Source organism: Erinaceus europaeus, chromosome 8 (assembly GCF_950295315.1).
Source record: "Erinaceus europaeus chromosome 8, mEriEur2.1, whole genome shotgun sequence".
Classification (NCBI taxonomy): Eukaryota; Metazoa; Chordata; class Mammalia; order Eulipotyphla; family Erinaceidae; genus Erinaceus; species Erinaceus europaeus.
This window is the reverse complement of record NC_080169.1, coordinates 100,329,645-100,348,642: the sequence shown is the minus strand read 5'-3', so window position 1 is coordinate 100,348,642 and position 18,998 is coordinate 100,329,645. Positions and strand designations below refer to the sequence as shown.

Genomic DNA, 18,998 nt, shown 5'->3' with positions numbered 1-18,998 from the left:
CCACTCGCAAAGCTTTCCCCCTGCAGGTGGGGATTGGGGGCTTGAAGCTGGGTCCTTGCACACTGTAACATGTGCGCTCAACCAGGCGCACCACCACCCGGCCCCCTATTCCTTTCTTTATCTCCCTGTTCTTTCTCACTTTCTCTTTGTCCTAGCTAATAAAAAAAAAAATCAGAAAAATATTTTTATATAATAAATAAATAAAAGATAGCTCATTTGGATAGTAGCTCGGTTTTACCATGTGCGCCACACAGGTTTGAGTCCAGCCTCCATCATACTTGAAGGAAGCTTCAGTGCAGTGACGACTTTCTCTCTCCCTACCTCTCTTTTAAATAGTACTTATTTATTATAGGATAGAGGCAGAGAGAAACTGAGAAAGGAGGAGGAGATAGAGGGAGAGAGACCCCTGCAGCCTTGCTTCACCACTTATGAAGCTTTCCACTGCAGCTGGGGATCGGGAACTTGAAGCCCGGCCCTTGTGCACAGTAACGTGTGCACTTAGCCAGGTGAGCCACCGTCTGGCCCCGTGATGACTTTCTCTATCTGCCTTTATACAGAAAGTCATTAATAAGGGAGAACAAGCACACCGTGGGCACATGGATGCCAGGGATTTAACTCAGGACTTCATGCTTTAGAGTCGACTTTATCCACTGTGCCACCTCTTGGTTTGCCTGTCTTTTTGACAGAGGCCTGAGGCTGGGGAGATAGCAGGATTATGCAAAAAGACTTTCCTACTAGAAGCAACAGAGGTCCCAGGTTGGATCTCAAGCACCACCATAAGCCAGAGTTGAGTAGTACTCTGGTTTAAAAAGAAAAAAAAAAAAAAAGAAAGGAAGGAAGGAAGAAAAAGTTAAGAGGCCTGGCAGTGATGTACACATCACCATATGCAAGGATCAGTCTCTTTGCCTAACCATCAAGCTATACCCCCAACCCGCATCTATCTCCCTCTTCCCTCTCAGTTTCTCTATCCTATCAAAGTAAAACTTGAAATTTAAAAAAAAGTCAGCTTGGATGGTGATACCCGTGTCAAGTTAGTCAAACTCATAAAGTATGTTGCTGCTTTAAAAATGCTGCTGCTCGGGAGTCGGGCAGTAGTGCAGCGGGTTAAGCACATGTGGCACAAAGCGCATGACCGGCGTAAGGATCCCGATTCAAGGCCCCGGCTCCCCACCTGCAGGGGAGTCGCTTCACAAGCAGTGAAGCAGGTCTGCAGGTGTCTATCTTTCTCTCCCCTGTCTTCCCTTCCTCTCTCCATTTCTCTCTGTCCTATCTAACAACAACAACATCAATAACAATAATAACTACAACAATAAAAAGCAAGGGCAACAAAAAGGGAAAATAAATAAACTAACTTTTTTTTAAAAAAATGCTGCTGCTCCTTGAGGAAATTATGTCCTTTGTGACAAGAACAATTCTGTAAATCAACATATCCTCAATAAAGTAGTGCTGGAATTAGGAATATATACATATATATATATATATATATATATATATATATATATGTGGTTATCAGAGAAGTCATGATGCATAGAAAAAAAATGTCATGACTTCCCTGGCAACCCAATTTATCTCATCCTCACAACCACTTCGTTTATGAGCAAGAGCACAGACACAGCTGAGCTGTGACATACACCGCACTGAGGATCAAACACAGAACACCATGCTGGCCAAACCCTGTGCTCTACGGTTGAGCTTCTCTCTCCATTGAGCTATGCCCCATCACACTTTGAAAATTTCTACCTTCTGGGCAGACAAAACTAAATGAGTAGAGCACACGATTCACCATCCATGGAGCCGTCGAGCTGGTCCCCAGCACCACATGGGAGCATCAAGGACAGCACCAAAGGGAACTCCCTGGGCGGTAGAGCGGTTTGTGTTTCCTCCTCCTCCTCCTCTTCCTCTCCTCTAGTGTATAAAATGAAAGGACATTTTGAGCAGTGCTGTGGTACAAATAAATGAGAAGGAAGCAATGGGAAGAACTATACTCTGCTCAGTTGGCAGAGTACAGGATTTGCAAGCCTGAGTGTCCAGTGCTACATGAACAGAGTTATGTTCCAGCTTCTCTCTTCTTCACTTTATTTCACACGGAACTCCAAGTAAAATCTTTTTTTTTTTTTTTAAGAAATGTGAGACTTAGCAAATGTGAACACTAGTAACTTGTTAGCATTCAATCACCTTAGATCCCAAAGCAGTCTACTACTGCAGACCCTATAAAACAGGCCAATGGTATTTTTGCTTCATGGTCAAAGAAAAAAAAAAAACAAGGAAAATAATGAATACCTTACTCCAATTAAGTTTAAACATTTTTTGCATGCTAGAAAATTTCCAAAGTATAATACCCAACCCAGAAATAAATGAGTGCAATCTAAGATCTACATAGCTTTCTTTCAAAGCCCACTTTCTCTTTATAGTCATTTGAGCTCCACACACACACACACACACAGCCTACTTTACAGAACAGGAACAATCACATATTAGAGGGTGTGCTAGGTGTGCTCCTTAGAAAGCTAAGGAAAATCCAAGAGACTTGGCGAAATTCTGAAGTCAGTTAAGCTTCAACTGTGGCATTCTTCCCACTTCATTCCAGTGTTCCCATTCTTTATCTTCGAGAGGTGCCTCTATCTTCCCCAAATTTCACCACCTGAGACAACCATTCAGAATTTCTTTCCCTTGATGAATCAGTCAATAAAGATAACTGCTCTCAGCCAGATGGCAACTGACACGGGGCTCACACATTAACGTCACCGGCTTGCTGGTGTGTCAAGAGGTCCAGAGGGATCACAGGATGGGAAGCCACCCTGTGCTGTGTGTAGCCCAGCTGTGAGCACGGCACCACAGGGAGCTGCTGTGACACTGTGACACTGGAGGAAGCTCTGGGGCTGAGGTGTCTCTAGCTGAATTTGATTTTTCTTTTTTTAAGCAGCCTGGAGTGGTTAAGTGCACATGGAGAGGTTCCAGTTCCCACTTGAGAATCTCATAAATGTTACGGACCCTCTTTGCAGAGAAATCACAATAAGCACAAACAAATTTTCATACAATTTCAAGACTGGGAAAAAAAAAAAAAAAAAGACTCCTGGACACATGGTCTAAATGTATCAGTGAACCCAAAACTATAAAACCCAGGTTAAAAGTGTGGTCTGGGGGGTGGTGCAGTGATAAGGCTTTGGACTCTTAAGCATGAGGTCCTGAGTTCGATCCCCCACAGCACATGTGCCAGAGTGATGTCTGGTTCTTCCTCTCCTATCTCTCATTAATAAATAAGTAAAATTAAAAAAAAAAAAAACCAAAACCCAGGTTAAAGACCCTGGATTAAAAAAATAAATAGTTGAAACAAGATTTTTTTTAAAACCTTGCACTTACATGTAAATATTATAAAAACCTCAAAACCTATCAAGAGGAGTTACTTTAAATTATTTTAACTATTTTTATAGTTATTTAGTTTCCCTTTTTTTGTTGCCCTTTTTTTTTTAAAAAAAAGATTTTGTTTATTTATTTATGAGAAAGATAGGGGAGAGAGAGGAAGAACCAGACATCACTCTGGTACATGTGCTGCCAGGGATTGAACTCAGTACCTCATGCTTGAGAGTCTAGTGCCTTAGCCACTGCGCCACCTCCTGGACCACTTTGTTGCCCTTTTTTTATTGTTGTTATTGATATTATTGAGAGAAATGGAGAGAGGAGGGGAAGACAGAGCAGCAGAAAGAAAGACAGACACCTGCAGACCTGCTTCACTGCTTGTGAAGTGACTCCCCTGCAGGTGGGGAGCCCCGGGACTCGAACCCGGATCCTTACTCCATCCTTGTGCTTTGCGCCACCTGTGCTGCGCCACCTGTGCTCAGACCCCTGCTCTACCGCCTGACTCCCTACTTTAAGTATTTTTAAAGATATGTTCCTTTTTTCCCCCACCAGAGTGACTGCCGGTGTTTGATGCCCACAGAACTCCACCCTTCCCAGCAATCCTTTTTCCTTTTTCTTTCTTTTCAATAGTGAGACAGAAAGCAGACACCTCCAGCACTGCATGAAGCTTTCTGTCCCTGCAAGTGGAGACCAGGGTCTTGAACCCAAGATGTTGTGCATGTCAGCTCTGGCATAAGGTGGCATCGGGAACTGAACCTGTAGCCTCTAGGCATAAGGCATGCGGCACGTCTGTTTAATGCTGAGTTATGATCCATATCTTGATACTCACCTGCCCTAGAGTCCCAGTTCAAATCTGTAGGTACCTACTTGACACACAGTCCCACATCTAGAATCAAATGCTGTTACCTTCCTCCTCAAAGCCTGTTCTTCCAACACTCCCTACCTTAATTATTTAAGCCCCCACCCAAGCTTTCCCAATCAGGTCACACCCTCACCAGCTTTACTTTTCCCTATATTTATATTCCCTATAATGGCATATACCTGCTTTTTCTCAGATCAGACTGTGACTGCCTTTCTCCAGCCTCTTCTCCGTAAGTTAAATAGCTCCTCACCCCTCAAAGTCCTATTTACACAGACCCTGCACAAAAAATCTCTAACTTCATGTATCTCCCACTGCATAACTTCCCCCACCAAGGAAGTCCTCTCTTGGTTACCTAGTACACATATCTGGAATATATCAATGGGTACCTAGTACATATCTGGAATATATAGTCTTGAATCACAATGCCTGGTGACTGAATGGAAAAACACCACAGTGAGGACATATTTAAGGTTATTTCTCAATGGAGGAAGGTATGCCTCATCTTCCCTTGAGCAGAAAACAAGTGTTAGGCGCCGAGTCCCCAGCTCTCCATTTCCAGTCCGCTACTCAGCATCTAGCAATGTCGCATGGGAACATTTCCTCACTTCCTCTTGTTCTTCACAGCTCTGCTGCCAACCTAACCACATTAGCATTCAGTAGCAGCAACAAAACAGTCCAAGTTCTAAAAAAGCAAAGACTTTACAATTAACAACAGTAAAGTGCAAGTTCCTTTTTTAAACTGGCCCTAACATATAAGCATACAAAGCTCATGCATACTTCATGACAAGTCTGAAAAAGGCTTGGCGCTATATCCACCCATCAGGCACCATACAAAAGTCAAATGTTTCGTATTTGTAACCATAGAAATCGGCACACATTAATTTTTCGACGTACTATGCTTCCATAATAAACAATACACCATAAGTAGTTGTATAAATCACCAAACTGATGGGCCATACAAAAGATGCTCTTTTGGCTTCTTTTAAAAATACCACCCCTTTAAAATTCCGCTGATAATTCCCGTCTACACAAACTAGATTCTTTGACCAGTGACTTTTCCTCTTTACTCCTTTTCTCCTCACCAACTCTTACCCCAGCCCACACAAAAGCCACATCTGACTAGACATGGCTTCCTCAAGAAATTACCTGATGGCTCAGCACCAGTGGATAAGATAGGTTACCAGGTCTGGTATTTTGGAGAATTCTAACTTTTTCTTCTGCGTGACTGCAGCTGCTGATGCAATATAGATTTGTCTCATGGGATCATAATTATAGTATGTCTGCCTGCCTTAACTGTCCCCTGGTTTTTTTCATCTTTTTAAACTCAGTTCTGTCGCTGACAGTGCGTGCGCCACAATCACGGTCTGGCTCTTGTACACATACACAGGCATAAACCACTAGAAAAGAAAATACATTAAACTGGATAAGTTGGGATTCTGACTTTTCTTCAGTCACACAAGTGCTCACAATTTAAGTTACTTGGCCTAAAGACCACGTGAAAGAAAGAACAAAGACCAAATGATGAAATCTTTTTGAAGCTTCAGTAACTGTACTACACTGAGTGCAAGGAAGGGGAAAAAAAAACAGTCTAATTCTGAACTACATTTTTTTGGGGGGAATACATGTTCCAAGATATAGATAATGCACTTAAATGTCCTTAACAGGTAAAAACTTCATTTTTCAAATTGCATTAAAGTAGCTTTAGACAAAGCATTCTTGTTGCTCCAGGATTGAAACTTTCCAATAGCTCAATGTGGTTGTAATCTTCTGGAAACACCTGAAATTGATTTGTTTCACCTCCTTTTACTATTTCTCCTCCAGCACATTCATCTTAGTAGAATACTGATGCATGTAAGTACTATGTGAAGACTCAAGAAAGTGACTCTTTCACCCCTAGCTAATAAAGAACTATATGATACAAAATGCAGAAACATTAACATGTATCCAGAGCCTCAAAAACTTTGATTGGATTTGGTCGAAATAAAATGTTTCTAAGACAAACTTAGTAAGTGGCTTTCTTTTTTATTGCTACTTTACCTTTGGGCAAACTTGGGCTGAAAGTAGCTTTAGCTCTCAAAGAGAATGCAAGAGAACAGAGAGAAATACCCCCTAGCATAAAGAATGTTTTCTGAAAAGTATTTTATAAAACCAAAGACTGACATTATAAACTTGATTGTCTGAACACTATTTCTCTATTTTAGTAAGCATCACAAAACATCTTAACTTCCAATAACCCTGTTTCCTGGAGTTACTAAAGCCTCAGTGAGAATGCAGTGGAACTCTTGAGGTTAGACACTTCTTGGATTCAACTTTCCAACCCTTCACAGGATCATGGAATGAATGAATGAATGAATGAATGAATGAATGAATGAATGAATGAATGAATGAAGCCTATTGCCTCATAGAGCACTAGACCTGCCTAAAGATATCTGGCAGCTAAACATATGCAATAATTTCCTGGGTTCCAGAGGACTAGAAAGAGAGCTTCCAAAAGAAGACAATTCATCTTCTAAAAAAAAACAAAGTATCAGCACTCTTTCCAAACATCTGTAAAAACCCCTTTAGTTTCCATAATCACCATTCATCATTATTGTTCCCCAACATTTACTAGATGCCTTATTACATATGACAGAGGTATAAAAAATTTTAATCCCAGTCCACAAGGGGCTTACATTCCTCATAAGTCACCCACTTGTGATTATTTCATAATAATTACTTCTAGAAGACAAACCAGGTTTGAGTTGAGCCTACATTGCAGAGGAAATATAAATCCAGATTCTTTTTTTTTTTTTATCTTTACTTATTTGTTGTACAGAGACAGTCAGAAATTGAGAGGGAAGGGAGTGAGAGAGAGACAGAAAGACACCTGTAGCACTGCTTCACCACTTGTGAAGCTTTTCCCCTGCATGTGGGGACCTGGGGCTCAAACATGGGTCCTTGCTCACTATAACATGTGAGCTCAACCAGGTGCGCCACCTCCTGGCCCCCTAAGTCCAGATTCTTAAATCATGGTGTTTGGTCCTTTAGTGCCCTAATAAAATTAGAAATGGTGCAGCCAGGACAAACAACTCAACTGGCAGAGTGCGTACATGCATGCTAAAGGCTCCAAATTCTATCTCCCCACCTCCCCCAACATGTATCAGAGTGGTGTTCTAGTTTCTCTTACATGAAATAAATTAAATGAATCTTCAAAATTAAGAGATGGATGCATAACTAACTTTTCAAACAAAATTCTACCATTTGAGATTTCATCAGAATATATATACACACACTATATATGAATATAGAAGGAAAACTGAAATCCTTTCTTCTTTAATCTCTTTTACATCTGAACAAGGACCAGTATCAGCTCTTAGTTTTACAGTTCCCTAAATTTTCTTAAAATCTAGTAAAAGGAACAAAGAAAAAAAATTCCATAAAGTTCCTGGCTTGGAGACAGAAACTTACTTATTTACTAAATGAGAATATGACTGCTGCTAAACAAAAAATAATTTCCACTCCTCTACGTTGCATCTGAGATAAACATTAGAGGGAGGCACCATGGGGGGGGGGGGCAGAATCAAAGGTTTTCAAATAAGAATCAGTCAAGATAGTAAACAATAATAATCCCTAACCTGATTATTTTGTCTGGATTTTTGGCCATGGGCTTTTGAAAGTCACATCTAACTCGGGGGGGGGGGGGGGGAACTTTGGCACAAAAATCCTGCACACAATCTAGGACCCAAGTAAACAACAATACATATGACAACTGTCTGCTTTCTCATTCACAAAATAAGGACTCTCAAATTCAGCTGCACAAATAGAACTCATCATATCTTCATTACCTGGGAGAATAACACATCAGGCAGTTTTAAACAACTCTAAGGAACCAGGTCACTACCGAATTTAATTAAAAAGATAAAAGCCAACAACGAACACCCCACCCCCACGGTTCCACCCTCCTCAACACTGCTGACTGAAGAACAACCTACCAATTTATTGTGCAAGCTCAAAAGAAAAGAACTTTTTACTAAGGCTGGGCCCAAGATCTAACAAGAAAAGAATCACTTCGGGCACCAATGCTCTACGATTAAAAAAAAAAAAAAAAATTTTTTTTTTAAGCTGCAATGCACCCATTCTCCTTGCCCAGCAGGGCTCAAGCTGACAGCTTCGCTCTACCTGTCACCTCCGGAGGTGCCGGATCCATTGTGTCTACACAGCCAAGAGAATGTGAATTCTGCTGTGCCCACAGAAAGAATCAAGCACCACCACGACCAGCTCCCATGTAAGCAATTAATATATTCTAATCAAATGCTCTAGAGGCGGGATGGAGACCAGGCAACAGCTCCTCCAACTGGCTGGAGCAGATTATCATTGGAAGCCCTTGAAAAAACAAATTAACACATTAAAAAAAGACAAAAACCAAAAAAACCAACCCCCAAGTTCTAATGGGTACAGCCAGATTGCAGTGTAGAAACTTTGAGGACCAGCAGCCACGACACAACAGGTGAGTAGCAGTGCAGGACATCACTGCACGGGGCAGTGAACCACACGTGGGGGAAGGGGAGCAAACCCTTGAGTCGCCCCCACTTCCAAAAAAAAAAAAAAACCCGCTGAGGATGTGGGATCACACCCATGCACAAAGCCATCGGGAGGCCGTCTTTCCAGCAGCAAAGGTTCGGTTCGAGCCCAGGGTCGCGCCACTCCCCCTCCCAGTCCAATGCACCCCGAGGCCCCGCCAACGGCATCATCTCGGCCGGGGAAGAAAACACAATGTCGCTCCTTATTTCGGCGTACAAAAGGACTTTGCGCCCTCCTCCTCGAACCGCCGCCGCTGCCGCCCGGCCGCTTCCTAACTTGCAAAGAAGATGGGCAACGCGCCATATTCCAGCGTCCCCCCCGGTCTACCTGGGTAACCAGCCCACGCCACCCCGGCGGGAGGGAAGCTCCGGCGGTCGCCCGGCCAGCCCGCCTCCTCTCCCGCAGGAGACAGCAGCTCCCGCGCCCCGGCCCGGCCCGGCCCGGCCCAGCCCGCCGCGCCGCCCGCCCGCCCGCCCGCCCGCCCGACCGCGGGCCAGACCCGGCCGGGGCCGAGGGGGCGAGCCGGGAGCCGCGGTCCCGCTCCCGCGCAGCCCGCCCACCTCCCGCGCCCGCGGCCCGGCGCGCTCTCTCTCCCGGGCCTCCCGCTCCCGAGCCCGCGGGAAGCTCGGCCCCGGCCCCGGGTTCCATGGCGGGGAGGAGGCCGCGGCCCCGAGAGTCTCAGGCGGCGGGGGAGGCCGGAACCCTGGGGCTCTCGGGAGGGCAGAGCCTCCCTCCCGAGCCCGCCAGGACGCCTGGGGCCTAGTGCGGCCTGCTCATCCTCGGGGTGGCAGTTTGACGGGGCCGGGCCGGGGCCCCCTGCCTGAGGCGGGCCGAATCCGGCGGGGGCCCAGGCCCGGAGCCGGGGGCGGCAGGGTGCCGGCTGCGGGGCGGGCCGGCCGGCCGGCGGGCGGGCGGCGTGTTGCGGCTGCGCCGGGGCTGAAATAGCTGGAGATTGCGCGGTAGGGCACTCACCTCAGAGCGGCTGCGCTACCGTGGGCCTGCGCCGTGGAGACTACGACCGCGCCGGCTCCTCGCAGCCTCCTGCCACCAGCGGCAATGGCGAGCGCTGCCGCCTCTGCCGCCGCCGCCGCCGCCGAGGAGGGGGAGGGGAGGGAGGGAGCACGCACGCGACGCACGGGCTCAGCTTCCCCGCCCGGCAGCCGCCATGATGGGGAGGTCGGAGCAGCCTCGGCGCGGCGCGGCGGGGTCCGGACTGGGCCGGGGGGTCCGGGGGTCGTCCGCGGCCTGGCTCGCCCCCGCTTTTAGCTCGGCAGGTTTGGAGGGAGACCGGAACCGGGGGAGAGACTGGATCGGGCGAATGGTGGCGCCCGCGGTCCAAGATGGTTGCTAGTGTGGAAATAGCGACATTGCTCGCCCCCAACGCGGGTCTCGGGCCTCCGGGGCGCGCCCCAGACAATCGCAAGGCGCCGGGCGGCTGCTTCCTCGGCGCGGCGCGGCGCGGCCGCAGGAGCCCCCCTCTCTCCGGCGACCGCGCCTTCTTCCCCCTTTCAAACTCTGCCCGCGCATCTGAAAGCCAAAGTTTGTGTCCAGAACGAAATCCTAATGCACGCGTGCACTCGGCGGATGTCCCGAGAAGCCGGCTCGTTCTGGGCCACGTTTTCCTTGGTTGCGCTGAACATGCGCCTAGTGAGGGAAAACACGAAGTCTTGCTCTGGGGGTTGACAGGATGAGTAGAGAGAGAATAGGAACCAGGCCGCCACCAGGCACCCCCAAATAACGACAACAACAACAATAGTAATAAGGTGCCTGAGAAGTAGGAAGGGGTGGATTGTAGAGACCTAGTGTTAGAGACACGTGAAAAGGCAGTCTTGGTTTATTTTGTCTTTTGGCTTGGTTTGTCTCTTATTTTGCCAGAGCACTGCTCAACTCTGGTTTATGGTGGTGCAGGGGATTGAACATGGGACTTCGGAGCGTCAGGCATGAGGGGTCTCTTTGCATAACCGCTATGCTATCTACCCCTGCCCGAGGCTTGGTTTCTTTTTGTGTGCTAGGAAGACTATCAGACTAACGAAACTACTAAGAATCATGCAGACTGGTTACTCAAGTGTTGTTATTTCCAGAATGGTGCCTTGCTAACCGGAGCACCTGTGTATTTTAACACTCCTTACTCCATCCCTATTTTTTCTTGGAAATCCTCATGAACCCCACAGTTGAATCTTGGGGACTACTAAGTACCCCACCTCCACCCAAGAGGGAGGCAAAAGGCAGCTGACACAGTCAGAAAACTTTCATTTTCATCCAGGTTCTGTCTACGTGAAAATTGAACACGTCCAAAAAACAGACTTTTTCTCCAAGTAAGTAAATAAATAAAAACAAGTACACCACCAACCAACTACGCAATTGCTTAGACCAGAAACCTAACGATAATTCTTCAGTCTTTCCTCGCTTCTATATTTTCAAATCTATATTTTCAGTTAGATCTTTAAAATTGTTGTTCCCGGGTTTTTTTAGTGTTTTGTTTTTAATATTTATTTCCTTTTGTTGCCCTTGTTTTATTGTTGTTGTTGTCTTTGGTACTGGATAGGACAGAGAGAAATGGAGAGAGGAGGGGAAGGCAGAGGGGGAGAAAAAGACACCTGCGGACCTGCTTCACCGCTTGTGAAGGACTCCCCTGCAGGTGGGGAGCCGGGGGCTCGAGCCGGGATCCTTATGCCGGTCCTGGAGCATTTTGCCAAGTGCGCTTAACCCGCTACGCTACCGCCCGAATCCCTTTTTGGTGTTTTTTTTTTTTTTTTTTTTTTCAACCAGAGCCCTGCTGGCTTGTGGTGCTATTGGGAATCGAACCTGGGACACCAGAACCTCAAGCACTTATCATTATACTATCTCCTCAGCCCAAAGTATGTTGTTTTCCTTTCTCTTCTTTCTGATTATTCTCTTTAATATTTGTTTATTCCCTTTTGTTGCCCTTGTTTTATTGTTGTAGTTATTACTATTCTTGTTATTGATGACTTTGTTGATGGGTAGGACAGAGAGAAATGGAGAGAGGAAGGGAAGACAGGGGGGGGAGAGAAAGACAGACACCTGCAGACCTGCTTCACCGATTGTGAAGCGACTCCCCTGTAGGTGGGGAGGCGGGCCTGGAACCAGGATCCTTATTCTGGACCTTGAGTCGCCCCCACTTTCTGCCACCTGCGTGTAACTTTCTGTGCTTTCTGCCACCTGCGTGTAACTACAGCGCTACCACCCCATGCCCTGTTTATTTGTTTATTTTTGTTTATTTGTTTTTATCTTGGTTCAGACTACTGTCATTTCTCACCAGGATCATGCAGGTGGTTTCCCTACTGTGGAACTGCCCTGTTCAATCCATTCTCCATTCTGCAACTTGAATGGTCTAACAAAAAATTAAGTCATGTCGTCTCCTGACCTAACAAGCTTAAGAGGATCCCATTACACCTAAGTTAAAATGATAAAAAAAAAAAAAAAATTTTTTTTGGCTGACTTGGGGACCCTTGGTAACCTCACACACTGCGGCCGTCTTCCACCTAATCTGTCACAGATTTTTTTTAACCCAAGGCCACAGCCTCTCTGGGACACTAAGGTCATACAAGATAGGCATTCCCCCCACCTCACTTTTACAAGGGCACTTCTCTGCATAGAACTTTTTTTTTAAAAAAGCCAGACGCAGAGGGAGAGAGAGAGTGAAAGAGTTAAGTAGCACTGAAGCTTCCTTCAATGCAGGGAGGACCAGGCTTGAACCTGGGTGGTGCACGTGGCAAAGCAGCACACTGTCCAAGTGAGCTGTTCTGCCAGCCACATAGATCTTGTAGAACTTCTGTCTTTACTCCTATTCACCTGCTTAAATCTTCACCTAGTAATTCTTACTACTTCATAAGATCAAAGCATTAATAGAGGCGGCCAATGCCACACTGGGTTGAGTGCATATGTTACAATGTATAAAGACCAGAGTTGAAGCCCCTCGTTCCCGCCTGCAGGGAAGAAGCTCCAGAAACACTGAAGCAGGGCTGCAGGTGTCGCTCCCCTCCTCACCCTCCTTCCGTCGCAGTTTCTCTCTGTCTCTATCCAATAAATCATCTTTTTTTCTTTTTAAAGATTTTATATATTTATTAATGAGAAACATAGCAGGAGAGAGAAAGAGCCAGACATCACTCTGTTACATGTGCCGCCGGGGACTGAACTCAGGACCTCATGCCTGAGAGTCTGATGCTTTATCCACTGCGCCATCTCCTGGACCCCTTTCTTTTTCTTTTTAACCAGAGCACTGCTCAGCTTTGGCATATAGTAGAATGGGAGATTAAACCTAGGATCTTGGAACCTCAGGCATGAAAGTCTGTTTGCATAACTTATCTCCTCCACCCCTAAAAGTATTTTTTAAAAAGGAAAAAGAACGGGAGTCGGGCTGTAGCGCAGCGGGTTAAGCGCAGGTGGCGCAAAGCACAAGGACCAGCATAAGGATCCCGGTTCGAGCCCCGGCTCCCCACCTGCAGGGCAGTCGCTTCACAGGCGGTGAAGCAGGTCTGCAGGTGTCTATCTTTCTCTCCCCCTCTCTGTCTTCCCCTCCTCTCTCCATTTCTCTCTGTCCTATCCAACAACGATGACAACAACAATAATAACTACAACAATAAAACAACAAGGGCAACAAAAGGGAATAAATAAAATAAATTTTAAAAAAAGGAAAAAGAACATCATTAATATTTCCTTTTTTAAAATTTTTTTTTATTATCTTTATTTATTGGATAGAGACAGTCAGAAATCGAGAGGGGAGGGATAGAGAGGGTGAGAGACAGAGAGCCACCTGCAGCCCTGCTTCACCACTTGTGAAGCTTTCCCCCTGCAGGTGAGGACCGGGGGCTTGAACCTGGGTCCTTGTGCATTGTAACGTGTGCGCTCAATCAGGTGCGCCACCACCCGGCCCCATCATTAATATTTCCTCCAGAAAAGACCCCACATGCATCCCCCAGACTGTTGATTGAACCATCACACTGCCATCTGTCTGCTGAGACATCAATAAGTGTCAAGAGCCTTAATTCTGAGTTCTCTACACCCCTTACATCCCTTCTTGTTTGATTTTTCAAGTGGAGTCCCTAAGTACTATTTTTGCCTTACTTTTTTACATGTCGGAACAAGGGTTTGTAGAGATTCCCAGTAAATGCCATACAATAAGAGGTGGGGTTAGGTGTGAAAGCCACCATCTGCCAGAACTCCAGTCTTCCTATTCAGTATCACCAGGGCTGTTTCAGAGTGCAGGGCAGTAGCCAGTGCTGCCACCTAAACTGAGCAGTCAAGTGGTGGCACGCCCAGTCGAGTGCACACATTACCTTTCACAAGGACATGGATTCAAGTTCTTGCTCCCCATCTACAAGGGGAAGCTTTGTGAGGCATGCTGCATGTCTCTTTTCCTCTCCTCTATTCTACTCTACTCTTTTCCCCTCTCCTCCTCCTCCTCTTCTTTTTTTCTCTCTCTCTTTCTCCCTCTCTTTCTCCCTCTCTTTCTCTCTCTCTCCTTCCCTCCCTTCCTCTTTCAGTCTATGGGGAAAAGAAATTGCTGCTGGGGGATGGGGGAGTCAAAGAAGGCACTGAGCTCTAACAATAAACTTGGTGGCAGAAAGAATGAAGGGAGGGAGGGAGGAACTGGAGGCCGAGCTGTGGCACACACATTACCATGCCCGAGGACACAGGTTCAAACTCCCATTGTCCACCTGCAGGGGAGAAAATGTCTGCCAGGAGCAGTGGATTCATACTGCAGGCACCAAGTCCCAGTGATAACCCTGGTGGAAATAAATAAACCCCACCTGCAGTGAGAAGCTTCACAAGTGGTGAAGCAGTGCTATAAGTTTCTCCTCTGTCTCTCCCTTCCCTCTCAATTTATCTCCATCTCTATCTAAAATAATTAAATAAATTTTAAAAATAGAGACAGAGAAAAACATTGCAGCAAAGAAGCTTCCCTCTGCAGTGGAAACCAGGCTTGAACCTGGGTCATACCCATGAAAAAGTAAATACGCCACCCAAGTGAGTTCTCTTGTTAATCCCCCAATAAAAAAAGAAATGAAAAAACAAATATTTTTCAATTATGTTAAGGCCTATATTTTAAAGATTTTTTAAAAACCTTTATTTAATTTGATCAAAGAGAGAGAGAGACTGAAAGGGTAGGGGATAGTGAGAGAGAGACAGAGACAGAGGGAGACCAACAGACCAGCTTCACTGCCTGTGAAGCTTTTCCCCTATAGGTGGGAACCAGGGGTTTGAACCTGGGTCCTTGTGCATGGTAATGTGTGCACTTAACCAGATGCATCACCGCCTGGCCCCAAAATATATTTCTTTTTTATTATTTATTTTCCCTTTTGTTGCCCTTATTGTTTTTTTAAATATTTATTCCCTTTTTGCTGCCCTTGTTGTAGTTATTATTGTTGTTGTTATTGCTGTTGTTGGATAGGACAGAGAGAAATGGAGAGGGGAGGGGAAGACAGAGGGGGAGAGAAAGATAGACACCTGCAGACCTGCTTCACCGCTTGTGATGCGACTCCCCTGCAGGTGGGGAGCCAGGGGCTCAAACCAGGATCCTTATGCCGGTCCTTGGGTTTTGCGCCACCTGCACTTAACCCACTGTGCTACTGCCCGACCCCCTATTTTTATTTTTTTACCAGAGCACTGTTCAGCTCTGGTTTATGGTGGTGCAGGGGATTGAGCCTGGGACTTTGGAGCCTCAGGCATGAGTCTCCTTGCATAACCATTATGCTATCTACCCCCTACCCCAATATTTTTTAAAGATTTTATTATTTTTTTAAAAATTTTATTATATTTATTTATTTTCCCTTTTGTCGCCCTTGTTTTTTATTGTTATTGTAGTTATTATTGTTGTTATTGATGTCATCGCTGTTAGATAAGACAGAGAGAAATGGCGAGAGGAGGGGAAGACAGAGAGGAGGAGAGAAAGATAGACACCTGCAGACCTGCTTCACCGCCTGTGAAGCGACTCCCCTGCCGGTGGGGAGCCGGGATCCTTACCCCGGTACTTGCTCTTAGCACCACATGTGCTTAACCTGCTGCACTACCGCCTGACTCCCTTATTTTTTTAATATTTCAATTTCTTTCTGTACTATCAAATGAAAAGTGAAAAACAAAAACAAGCCAGAAGCAGAGGATTCATAGTGCCAGCACTGAACCCCAGCAACTGGAGGCAAAAAAAAAATAGAAAAGACAACAACTGAACTCTGGTGGTGGGAACAGTGTGGTATTATACCCCTGTTATATTATAATTTTATAAATCAATATTAAGTCACTAATAAAATTAAAAATAATAAAATCAATAATGCTTTATGCTTAATCCATTCATCTCATGTCCAAACCTTGCTGCTAGCCATCCCCAACCCCACCCCACCCCCGTCGCTAACATCTCCTACTCCTGGCTGTTTTCCCGAGGGTCTACCCTCCACGTGACCTTACAAACTATTATCAGTTCATGGCATAGACACTGCAAGTTCACCTTGACTTCATCCTCTTCCCTCAGAACTGCCCCTCTTCCGGTACTCTCTGTCTGAATTGGCAGTTTGTCTGCTAGAAGCATTAGTGTCTTTTTTATATGACTTCTCAGCTCAGCTTCATATATTTGTTGAGTACTTGCTGTGTGCCAAATACCTGTGTGCTGGAGTTATCATGGGGAGCATGGACTCTGCTCAACAAATTCAAATTGGGAGTAAGGCGGAGACAGCATAATGGTTCTGCAAAAAGATTTGGATACATTTGAGTTCCAAAGTTTCAGATTCAGTCCTCAGCACCACCATAATCCAAAGCTGAGGGCTGGGGAGAAAACATAATGGTTATTAAGAAAGAGAGAGAGAGATGGAGAGAGAGGAAAGAAAAAAGAAAAGAAAAAAATTTTGGGAGTCAGGTAGTAGCGCCGCGGGTTATGCGCAGGTGGTGCAAAGTACAAGGACAGGCGTAAAGATCCCAGTTGGTCCCCGGCTACCCACCTACAGGGACGTCACTTCACAGGCGGTGAAGCAGGTCTGCAGGTGTCTATCTTTCTCTCCCCCTCTCTGTCTTCCCCTCCTCTCTCCATTTCTCTCTGTCCTATCTAACAATGTCAACATCAATAACAACAATAGAAAACAAGGGCAACAGAAGGGAAAAAAAGAAATATTAAAAAGAAAAAAGAAACTTTAATGCTTGAAGCACCAAAGGTCCCAGGTTCAATCCCAGCACCACCATAAGTGAGAGCTGAGCAGTACTCTGGTAAAAAAAAAAGAAAGAAAGAAAGAAAGAAATCATGTACTTTTCTGAATCTGCAAATATCGATCTTATACATCTAATATATTAAATATAAATCTAGTGGATGTTAATTCTTTTTTAATATTTATTTATTCATTGGCTAGAGACAGGGACATCGAGAGGGAGTGGGGGGAGAGAGAGAAAGCACTGCTTCACCACTCACAAAACTTTAGCCCTGCAGTGGGGCCCAGAGGCTTGAACCCAGCAAATTTTCTTTCCATTCTATTTGTAAACTAGGAAAATTATCTCATGTAAGTCTAAAATGAGTACCCAAATTATTTTACCCTGGAGTCATTAAGCTAATATGTCAAATTCTCCAATTCAATACATTCTCTAGGGGCTGGGCAGGAGCACACATTACCATGTGCAAGGACCTGGGTGCAGACCATTGGTCCCCACCTGCAGGGAGGAAGCTTCAGAAGTAGTGAAGCAGGTCTACAGGTGTCTGTCTTTCTCTCTCCCTCTATCACCCTTCCCCTCCCATTTCTCTGTCTTGTGAAATAAAAGAAAGGGGGGAGCATTCTCTAAACCTTACAAAAAAATTAAATACCAAATTCCATAGACTCTGATAAGCTTAACTCCGAAATAGGGATACAATGAGTTGAGTTGAGTTTATCATCCTCCCATTGAATTCTGAATATGCTCAGGATGGAATGGCATTTATCCTGCTGAGTAAATTGAGGGCATTGCTTCAAACTGTCTGGGTTTACCTCTGCATGCAAAACAGGGATTCTTGTCTCAGAAAGCAGAGATAGCCTTTGGGCCAGAGATTTTTGGGCTCAAAACATCAGAAGGATTCTTCTGCCACCCCTGTGAATATGTGAAATTCCTTCTGTATGACACTGTGTCAGCAGGGTTCTCCCAAACCCTTCCCTGTAGAGTGGATTCCTGAACTCTGTTAGCCTCTTCATTAGGTCAGGAGGTAGATGAACTCCTGGTAACCACCCAAGTTCTTCCACACTCTTGGTCAGTCCAACTGATCTCTTTATTGGATGATCACGTTTAACAGTCTTCCTTTCTTGCTGTCTGCTACCATCTTTTTTTAAATTACTGTTTTGTTTGAATTTTATTTATTTATTTATTGGATAAAGACAGAAGTGGGAGGAAAGGGGGAGAGAAAGAGAGATACCTGAAGCATGGCTTCATACTCATGAAACTTTCCCCATGCAAGTGGGGACCAAGGACTTGAACCCAGGTCCTTGTACATGGTGATGTGTGTGCTTAACCAGTTGCACTGCTACCTGGCCTCTTACAAGTACTTTATATATGTATATATGGTGTTTTGTTTTGTTTTGTTTTGTTTTTGCCTCTAGGTTTATTGCTAGGACTCGGTGCCTACACTATGAATCCACTGCTCCTGGAGGCCTTTTTTTTCCCTTTTTGTTGCTCTTGTTTATTGTCGCCATTATTATTGTTGTTATTATTGCTGTTGTTGTTGACCAGGACAGGGAGAAATTGAGAGAGATGGGGAAGATAGAGAGGGGGAGAGAAAGATAAATACCTGCACTACGCAGCTATTAAGAACAATGAACCCACCTTCTCTGACCCATGTTGGATGGAGCTAGAAGGAATTATGCTAAGTGAGTTAAGTAAGAAAGATACAGATGAGTATGGGATGATCCCACTCATCAACAGAAGTTGAGAAAGAATAGAAAGGGAAACTAAAAGCAGGATTTGACTAAATCTGGAGTAGGGCACCAACGTAAAATCTCTGGGGTGAGGGTAAGGGTGGACATTCGGCTTCCCAGGGCGGTGGGGGGGGGGGGGATGGGACACAGTTTTTGGTGGTGGGAATGGAGTTTATGTACCCTCCTATTAATTTGTAGTCACATAAATCACTAATTAATATGAGATGGGAAAATTGATTGTATGTCTCAAACTTTTTAAAGCACAATCTTTTTTTTTTTTTTTTTTTAAATTTAAGAAAGGATTAATTAACAAAACCATAGGGTAGGAGGGGTACAACTCCACA

General features: G+C 45.1%; 1 protein-coding gene and 1 long non-coding RNA gene across 5 annotated transcripts in view; one reads left to right on the top strand and one right to left on the bottom strand.

The window, feature by feature from the left end:
* The window catches only part of NRF1 (nuclear respiratory factor 1), a 173,627-nt gene extending 163,741 nt beyond the window's left edge, over positions 1–9,886 (bottom strand). For 3 of the 4 annotated variants that reach the window (XM_016188608.2, XM_060196550.1, XM_060196549.1), the window contains exon 1: positions 9,752–9,886. The gene's annotated coding sequence lies outside the window, so the exon portion shown is untranslated. The remainder of the gene's footprint in view (positions 1–9,751) is intronic. The other variant, XM_060196547.1, reaches the window with a different exon arrangement.
* Positions 9,887–9,932: 46 nt separating this feature from the next.
* Positions 9,933–18,403, top strand: LOC132539928 (uncharacterized). The gene is made up of 3 exons (XR_009551219.1): positions 9,933–10,053; positions 11,549–11,637; positions 18,340–18,403. It is a non-coding gene; the product is annotated as an uncharacterized LOC132539928 (long non-coding RNA).
* Positions 18,404–18,998: the final 595 nt, after the last annotated feature.